Source organism: Nanorana parkeri, unplaced genomic scaffold, assembly GCF_000935625.1.
Source record: "Nanorana parkeri isolate BGI_ZX_2015 unplaced genomic scaffold, ASM93562v1 scaffold155, whole genome shotgun sequence".
NCBI lineage: Eukaryota > Metazoa > Chordata > Amphibia > Anura > Dicroglossidae > Nanorana > Nanorana parkeri.
In genome coordinates this window covers 175,130-185,288 of record NW_017306423.1, presented here as the reverse complement: position 1 = coordinate 185,288, position 10,159 = coordinate 175,130, and positions in this window count along the sequence as shown.

Here is a 10,159-nt window from a genome sequence, read left to right as displayed (position 1 = left end):
TGTTACGCTAATATCGTGCAACATAAACATTTTAAACTGCCTCTATTTTATTCTATAGGGTCTTGGCTTTCAGAAAATATATAATGTTTGGGGGTTTTAAGTAATTTTCAGGCCTAACATGTGGAATATAACATGGGTGCAAAAAATGGAAAAAAAAAGGCCTCAGTCATGAAGGGGTTAAACATGAGTTAAAACCACTGCCATGAATAGAATAAATGTGGAAAAATTAATCTTTGATGAAAAATGGGCAAATCTTGGAAAAATGTTGTACAAATTTTGGTCCAAAAGAATGATAAATAGGCCCCTATATGTTTTCACTGCAACACAAAACTTAATCAACAGATGGTGCTGTAAGTGAACTCTGGACTACAGTTATCATCCCCAGCCCATGAAACCTATGCAAGATAACGCTCGGTTAATTAGAGTGAGTTCCACTTACTATAATTAATATATTATTGCTAATGAAAAAATATTGTAATATTATATACCATAAGGTATTTTGAGAGTATTGTTTTCAGTTAGTCTAATATGACTCCATTATCAATTGTATTATTTATTTTTAGTGCTAGGTAGACATCTTGACTAGATTTGGGTATAACATTTGCTAAATTGGCTTGGGACTTCCTATTTGCAGTACTCAGACATGTGGGCCTTCAGGGCAGAATGCTGGAATGGATTCGGGATCTGTATTCTCAACCGACAGCACGGGTCAAGACCACAGATGCCCTCTCTAAGGACTTCACTATTGGGAACGGGATGAGACAAGGCTGTCCGTTGTCCCCTACCCTATTTGTCCTTTCCGTAGAACCATTTCTTCGAACGGTTCAACTTGACCAACGAGTCTGGGGAGTTCCCATAGGACCTCAACACCATAAACTAGCTGTGTTTGCGGATATGCGGGCGAAATATCCTGCCTTAGTACTTACTCGCCCCCATAGACCTGCTTATCTTACGAGGCGGAATGCGCCTTATGACTCCTAGGGGAGACGGGAGTAGGGGTGCACACGATGAAGTCGTGGTGGGCCACTCCTCCATACCCCCTCCGCTGACTGGCACCATCGGTAGGCCCTGCATTCTCTGGGAAGGGGTAAAATGTCCCCCCACAAATTATATACCCACTACTCCAGAGGCGCTATTCCTCTTCATACAACCCTATTCATTTGAGTATATGTTTGATGTCTGTAATGTTATTTCATGCCGACCTCACGAGACGGAAAATTGGACTTTATACAATAATTATCAATGTTTTATGTTGTTGGTGTGCCTTTTGACTCATGCTCTCGATCAACTTCTGTAACCCCGTTGATCATTGCTGTGATTGTCTACTGTGAAAAATGAATAAAAAATACTTGAATAAAAAAAGTATTGGAAAAAAAAACATTTGCTAAATTTGGGTGTGACTCTGCACTGATAACTTGAATTATCTGATATAGTAAATCTCTTCCCTATTATTATTTTACAGGGATTATGCCCATATCTACAATAATACTGATGAAGAAAAGAAAATTATCAGTAAAACAGAGGTAGGTACAGTCATTGCAACCATCCTTCAAAGGTTCACTGCACATTGTTATTACTTTAATGATAAATTGTGAAATGCATTTTTTAAATTGTCATCTTATTAACGTGGTAACAATGTATATGTTTTCTTGGATACTATATATACTACAGTGCAGGGTTATTTTAAGGACATGATATGTCTATTATTCCATGTTTGGCCGCTAGGAGGAGTAACAGCCTATCCATGGATCCATTGATTTTTTTTCAAAGTTTTACTTCTGGCGGTGTGAGGTTTTTCATAGTGTTCTATAATTTTTGCATTTGAATGTAAGCTTAATTGTTAATTTTTTTCATAATTATTCAAATATTATAACATTATATATAAAATGTGATTCTTAAATTATCTCCTTTGATACAGCTTTAACTTTGAAGTATTTCTTTTTTTTTTAGTTTAAGTTCAATATATATAGAGAGAGAGAGAGGGAGAGGGAGACAGATATAGAGATAGATAGAGATAGATAGATAGAGAGATAGAGATAGATAGCGAGATATAGAGAGATGGAGATAGATAGATAGATAGATAGATAGATAGATAGATAGATAGATAGATAGATAGATAGATAGATAGAGATAGATAGATAGAGAGAGATAGAGAGATGGAGAGAGAGAGAGAGAGAGACAGCGATAGACAGAGATAGACAGAGAGAGACAGCGATAGATAGGGAGATATAGAGAGATGGAGATAGATAGAGAGATAGAGAGAGATAGAGAGAGATAGAGAGATGGAGAGAGAGAGAGAGAGAGACAGCGATAGATAGGGAGATATAGAGAGATGGAGATAGATAGAGAGATAGAGAGAGATAGAGAGAGATAGAGAGTTGGAGAAAGATAGAGCTAGAGAGAGAGAGAGAGAGAATGTATTTATTTATTTGTTAAAAAAATAGGGCTGGTAATGATTAACATTTTCGTGTTCGATTAATCGAAATTCTTTTTAATTGATTAATCGATTAATTTTGATTAATTATAACGCACATACAGATCCAACTACATTGGCCTATACACATACAGAACATCAATTAAGTAATAAAATGAACTAGGATCACACTAATCCAGCACGTTATTAATCTCACGTGCCCCACTCAATATGGCCGCCGCTTGAGTGGGGCAACTCAGAATAATAACGTGCTGGATTATTGTGATCCTAGTTCCTTTTATTACTTCATTGCTGTGCTGAATGTGTATAGGCCAATGCCCTGGCTGGCGCTCGTGCAGAAAGTTTCAAAAACATTTTAATCGATCAAAAAAATGTTAATTGATCAAAAAGATTAACGATTAATCGAGAAATTAATCGTTAATTTGCACAGCCCTATAAAAAAATAAAACACCGTTTATACTTGATTGTCTGTTTAATGTGAACGCAGATTCAATTCACTATAAGTCAATATTACTTCTGTAGATTAGCCCCAGAGAGTTTGCAACTTTTTCCATGTAGAAATGAATTTTTTTTACAATCATATTAGAGATCTGCTCATATGTGGACAGTGTTGGCGGTGTTAATTAGCTGTTTACCCACAGTCTGCATGCCATAGATCCACCTATGTAAAGTACCTTCCATGTATAACAATGGGCTCCCTATTGCAAAGGCTAAACCTATACCTGTGGGATTTTATTTATTTATTTATTTTTATGTTATCGTTTTAGGAAGAACAGATTGCAGACTCAGATGGTGTCTTATACACTTTACTTGAACTACCAGCAGCAAGACAAGAAATACAATGCCCAAGTACATCTGTGGAAACAGAATATGCAATTCTTAAACATTAGCGAGACCATAATAGATTGATGGGAACACATCAGACCAGACCATTCTTACCTGTGGAATGTAGATTTCGGATACCCTCCCCCAAATAAAGCTTGCTTTTTCTTAGATGAGAATCATTTTTCTAAAAGCTTTGTTTGATTAATATAGATTGGATTAATATAGTGATATTTTGTAACAGTGAATTTTTAATTTAATTTGTGACTAACCATTTTTAGCAACCATCTGCCCAAACGTCAAAAAATTTGGAAAACCCAGGATTGCATACAACCCACCGGCAGATTTCAACGACTCCCTCGTATCTGAAAATCCAATTCCGTGAGCTAAATGGCCTTGGTCCAACTGCAGTGGACTTATCCATTCAGTTCTGCTAAGGAGAGATCTACATTAGTCAGAATAAGGACAAGTGAGGGGTTCACATAAATAAAGATAGCTAAGTCTGAACAGTGGATTAATATAGTCTGCCAAAATGTAGAATGACATTGCTGTGTTTACGTATTACCCAAAAATGTGCTGCAAAACCACTGCCATGTGTATCCATCTGAGCCGTGGAGCGAGTATCAGCAAAAAGGCAGAATTCGTGAAATGTTCAAGAGGGGCTCATTGTTAAAGTGTTTAAAGACCGGACTGTCAGCTGAAAATCTGGGTCTGAACGTGCGAATTGTGGCCGTCAGCGACTAGTCAATGTTAGGGCAGAACGGGGGAGGGGCAAGACTGGTACAAGACAACAGAAGGGCAACAGTGCAGTGTCAGATTCCTCGCATCACCTTTCAACATCTCGTGGAGTCATCTCGTGGCCCAACGAAGTACTGATGGGGTGGTCATAATAATCTGATTTAATCTAATAATCTAATTTTTTGATAAAATATAAAATATGGGGTCACATTGGGTAAATACAGTCTGTGTAACCATCGCACTCAGAACCGCTGCACCATGAGATAAGAAGTGGCTGCAGCAGGTGTCAACGTGTGGCTTCCGTCAAAGCATAAGTAAAGGATGGGCACCGGCACTCCAAAGCAAATCCAGTACGTCTATTTATTCACGTACTTGTTGCAAATGCAAAACACAAGATACCTGGTATCTTGTGCTTTGCATTTGCAATTTGCAACAAGTATGTGAATAAATAGACGTACTGGATTTGCTTTGGAGTGCCGGTGTCCATCCTTTACTTACATTGGGTAAATAGACACCAAACATATCAAGCCTTAAAAACTAGGAAAGCTGAACATTTGCAGGGTATTCAGAATAAAAAACAGATTCTCTGGATAGTTGACAGTTATGGTGACGACATTTTCACTGCCAACCACTTGAGGGAGTGTCTGCAAACATCAATAGTGGTTCTCAAACCTATTGAAACTTAGGTCAGGAATATTCTCCCAAATTCTTTTATGCCCCCCGTTGATGATATCATGGGATCAAGGGAAGACGATATTCAAAAATGGCAATAGTTTATGACATACAGCCTTTTCACAAGCTATATGCCATGCAGTTAAGGTTTACATCTACTTTAATGCTAACCTCAATGGTCACAGTTTTTCTCAGCCTACATTTTTTTTTATTACAGGTATTTATATACTGTAGCACAAACAATATACATAGTTGCACATTCACATCAGTCCCTACCCTCAAGGAACTCACAATCTAAGGTCCCTATCTCACATGCATACATAGAGGGCTGATATAGACAGGAGCCAATTAACCTACCAACATGTCTTTGCAGTGTGGGAGGAAACCCACACAAACACAGGGAGATAATGACCTGGCCAGGATTTGAACCAGGGCCCCCTAGTGCTGTCAGGCAGAAGCACTAACCACTACACCACTGTGCTGCCTAATGATGTAACTCAATGATACTTAGTCTTATATATTGTGCTGCCACAACCACGTTTACTAATGTTGTACATCTTCAGGATGTTGGCATCCATGTGGACATCTGCGTGGGTTTTCCCACAAGGGTGTCCGCTCTTATGTCTCAGGTCACATGATAGATAGAGGCATCAAAATGAGTGGAGGACGCAGGAGAGGCTCTGAGTGAACAGTACAATAGGTTATTTACTGAAGAGGACAGTTTAGGGGTGGGGAAGTTTCCGATAATGAGCCAGTGATGTGAAGACAGAACTGACAATTCAGCATCATGTCTGAACAGTGTTGCTTCTTTACCGAGGAAAAGGGGACATCATCAGTGTGATAATGCCAGTTGGTCACAGATGATGAGATGGAGGTTTGGCCATGGGAAAGGTCAAAATTAGGCTGGCAAAGGTACCCTGAAGCAAAACGTTAAAACTGAATGGCATTTTCAGGAATATGAGTAAGGACAGGATGAAGGCCACAGCAGTGGGCCGCCTGGTGGTTGAGGGCGACTGGTCTATATAGTAGATAGATGAAAGTAGTCACTCGCACTCCATGATATTAAAGTCAATGTTGTTTATTGACTGAGATAACACACATCTCCTTAGCGACGTTTCAAGACCATGCAGCTCCGTCCTCAGGCCCCGTCCTCTGTTTGCCTGAGGACGGGGCCACATGGTCTCGAAACATTGCTAAGGAGATGTGTGTTATCTCAGTCAATAAACAGCATTGACTTTAACATCATGGAGTGCGAGTGACTACTTTCATCTATCTACATTTCACGGAGGCATCCGTTGTCACCACCACACCCACCCAGTTGGATTTGGGTTTTTGTCCGGTCAGGAGTGCGATGGGACAGGAGGATTAAATGGTCTATATAGTAGGGATGCACCAATACCGGTTTTTCGGTATCAAGTGCTGATATTTTGCTTTCGGTACCCACCGATACCGAGTACCGATACCAGTGCTTCCGCTGGCATGGAGCCAGCTTCCCAGGCAATCAGGAAGCCAGGCTGCATGTAAAAACATGCCGGTTCCGGGAAGCCAGCTCCATGTTGTTTGGCCAGCTCGAGTGTGAATGGCAGGGAAACTGGCTTCCCAGTCAATCAGCATGGAGACGGCTTCCCGGCCAATCAGGAATCCAGGAGGTGGGTCATTACTCGCCACCTGGATTCCTGATTAACCGGGAAGCCGGCTTCATGTTCCCCTACGGCACTGCTGGTCAGAGGAAAACTTTCCCCTACCAGAAGTTCCGGTATCGGGGAAGGTATCAGAGTATTTGGGCGAGTACGAGTACTCACCCAAATACTCGGTATCGGTGCATCCCTACTATATAGCATATATTATATAAAATATAGTACAACAATCATTTAAAAATTTACAAATTGTGTAAAAGGACTTTCAAATAAACCTGTCAGATGATTTTGAAAGTTTTATTATTAATCTTACTGCAAGCCCTAAGCCACATTTGCTCATTACTCCACTAGCGCTTAGAGTGCTCCAGCCATCTTCATAATTCAAGTGCTTTTCCAAGCTGTTGCTGTGGCCATGGAGTTTAAAGACGAGGCTTTTGGTCACATGATCTCTGTTGAAGGAAAAGGCTATAGTTCAGATTTAGCTAACCATCTTCTTCAGCAGTGATCATGTGTGGCCCGATGTTCTTGGCCTTCAGCCACCTGACCAGTAGAGGAGGGAGCCTGAAGCGTTATCATCTTCTGGAAAGGAAACCTCTAAGCCCCAGCTGGATGACCTTTAGTTTGCTACGGAACTGTGTATTCTAAAAAAAAAATGGCCTTTGCTTTAATAAAATACTTTTTTTTCACCCTATTTTTCCATCCCTTTTTGCATCTCAGTGCTACTGCTAGCTCAAGATTTATTCAGATCAATAATATAAATTAAGATTTGTCCATAGGTCTTCTTTAGGTTGACCTCTACATTGTAGAAGAATCCTTTGTCCTTTCATTATTTCCTTTACACATGCCAGACCCAGGAATGATGACAGTGATAATCCTCTCACTGCTAACCCATTGGAAATGGCTTCTCAAGAAGAGGAAGTCGTTATGTGGTATATTTAATGTATTGTTTTCTTTGCTAGGAACTTGGCATGAGTTCAGTGCAAAAATTAACTTATAATGTAGACATAAGAGGAAACTTGGCTCATACTGCAGATCTCATCTTAGCCGTTGAAGGATGTACTATATAGATAATGCTTTGCGGCATAGCACCCCATCCCATATAGCATGTGTCCATGTGACAATTGACAAATCACTCTTCAAATATCCATTTAGAGTTATTTATATTCTTTTCATTTGTGGTAGCGGTGATTGTGAAATTTGAAGGACTAACAAACTAAAAGTAGACATTACAACTCACACTTTATAGGATTCCTGATGCCATTATTGCTAATCTATATTGGGTTACCCCATGTGATGTAAAGTATAGACATCCTAGATCACATGGTGTTACGTACCTGGTGATGGCCTGAGATGACGAGGGCGGCCTCCCTTGCTTCTCTTGTCCAAACACCCCTGGTAATGGTGAATAGAGGATGTAGGGATGGAAAAGGGGCACGAGTGCTTGATGAAGTGGATACACCCGGAGCTGGAGATGTAGGTGGGCCAGTCTGAAGGAAGATGATGGCAATCAATTCCTGGAATATGACGTCAGCAATGGGTGAAGTTGGCACTGGTGCAGAGCAGAGCCGAAGTAAAGAACAAGCCAGGTCACGATCAGACGGGCAGCGAGGTACAAAATCAGCAAACAGAGGCAGGGTCAGGAGCAGTCTGGGTTGGTCACGTGCAGGCAAGGCAGTGCAGAATCAGCAAACAGAAGCAAGGTCCAGATCAAGCCAAGGTCAGGGGCAGACAGCAATCAGCAGAGTCCAAGAACAAGCCGGGTCAATATCAGGAACAAACAGAATCAGGATCAGGAACACAGGAAGCAGGGCACTAGATGAAGAACTCTTAGCAAGGAGCAAGGAAAATGTACAAAGCTCCTCCTTAAACAGGCCATCTGGCGCCAATGTTCGAATGGGTGCTCGTGCACGAGTGTGCTCACGCAGCAAAGTGTGCGCACGCTCACATGCCCGAGCAATCTTTCCACTAGAACGTGTCGTATGGGTCGCGCATGCGAATGAAAATGGGCAGCACGAATACAAACAACACTTCTTTGACACATGGTCTGGTTTTATCACAAGCAATGTGGGCATTTGCAGTCAGTTGAGATTGCAGTTTGTTTTCAATAAGACAGATTCTGTTTCTTGGGCTTGCAATGAAATAAGAAGTTTGGCAAGGTAAATTCAGAAGCCACTTGTGTGTTGATAAATAAATGTGGTTTCTTCCACATACATATAGTGCTGATGTCCTTTAGTGCCCCCAGGCACTCTTGTCAACTGTGAGCTTTGATATGCAAATAACGAACGTCTTCCTATTGCACTGGCCAGCCACTTTTGCTTCTTGTTATTGCCCCATCATTATAATGGTCTATCCAATTGTGAGGTGCAGTATAGAACTGATGCCCAAGGAAGGAGTTTGCTATCTGGAGAAGCTTGCTAGGAATACATACTGGAGTTGTTTTTGATGATGCAATCAAAGCTTACTTGAAAAGATTCCCCTTTATATAGTGAGTGCTGCCTTTCATCTGCCCATCACTTTCAACTACTTCCTGGATTCCCAGTGTGCTTTGCGTCTCTTTCCCTGCTGCTTGATATGATGCAATCTCAATTTCTCAAGACGTCACATCCCATCATGCATTGCTTCCAGCAAGCATTAGCAGTGTTACATTGTGGGCAGTTCAGGCATTGAGTTATAGTGCAGATGGCAGCACAAGGAAGTGCATATTTACAGGGCAGAATGAAATGGTGTCAGTGCAATGAGGAAGTCCATCCTATGGGCATCTTCAATAAGTACGTTTACAAACGTCTAGATGGATCTGGTTATTAGGAGTGGGATAGAACTTTAAGTATAATCAAAGTCTCCTTTTTATTTGCATATAACATATGCAAAAACATTTAAAAAAATAGAAAAGTGACCAAAAAGGTAATTACTTACCTCTGTCTCTGCCACTCACTCCCTCCTGAATATCTAAAGATTCTCGAGCGGTCATGCAGTATGGTGGGTCAGGTGCATGCGCAGTACAGATCTTTGGCAGGAGAAGAGAAGAGACACAGCGTAGGTGAATGCACACATCTGGGAGTGTGCATGTTGGACAGACACCGTGGGACAGGAAGAGACAGGAGTCTGCGGTGGATCAGAGACCGGCATCAGCACTGGAGGGATTGCTCCAAGTGGAAGGAAGATGATCAGATCAAGATTCATCATTTAAGGTAAGTCCTTAAAGCAGCATGCGGGAAGGGGGGGAGGGGGCATTTGTGACTTTTATGTCACTTTGAGGAAATTCAATATAGAAATAGAGATTTAGTTTTAGTTTCTAACCACAGATACCCTTTAAGAGATGGCAGCAGCATACAGGGCCAAGCCTACGTACTGGAAATTCCTGATACATGATAACAAGCACACAACTTCTATTTTTATTTTTATTTCCCTAGAGGTAAATGTGGTACTACAAGGGCGAAGCATGAGGAGTGTCTGTTTATTACATCTCTGTCATCTACAGCTAAGTCTACATGAATCAGTTATATGTTCTGACAACTTACACATAAAATAACGTACATTTACTGTTGCAGCATTTTAACTCCGATCTGTAGCTATCTGCTCATCCCCGGCTTCAACACTCCGATAATGAGTCACTAACCTGCAACAAGCATTTAGCAAGGGAAAGTCAAAGTACTGTCACACGGGGGCACGTCCTTCATGATAGATAGATAGATAGATAGATAGATAGATAGTGTCAGGACCAGATGCAGACACTTGAGTCACAGCATATAGGTTCAAGTTACTTCACCTTTAGCAGCCACCTTTCCATTAAGGCAACTCGGATGCCCCAGGACTATTTACTCTAATTATTGTCACCGGTACAGAGCCGTAGTACTGA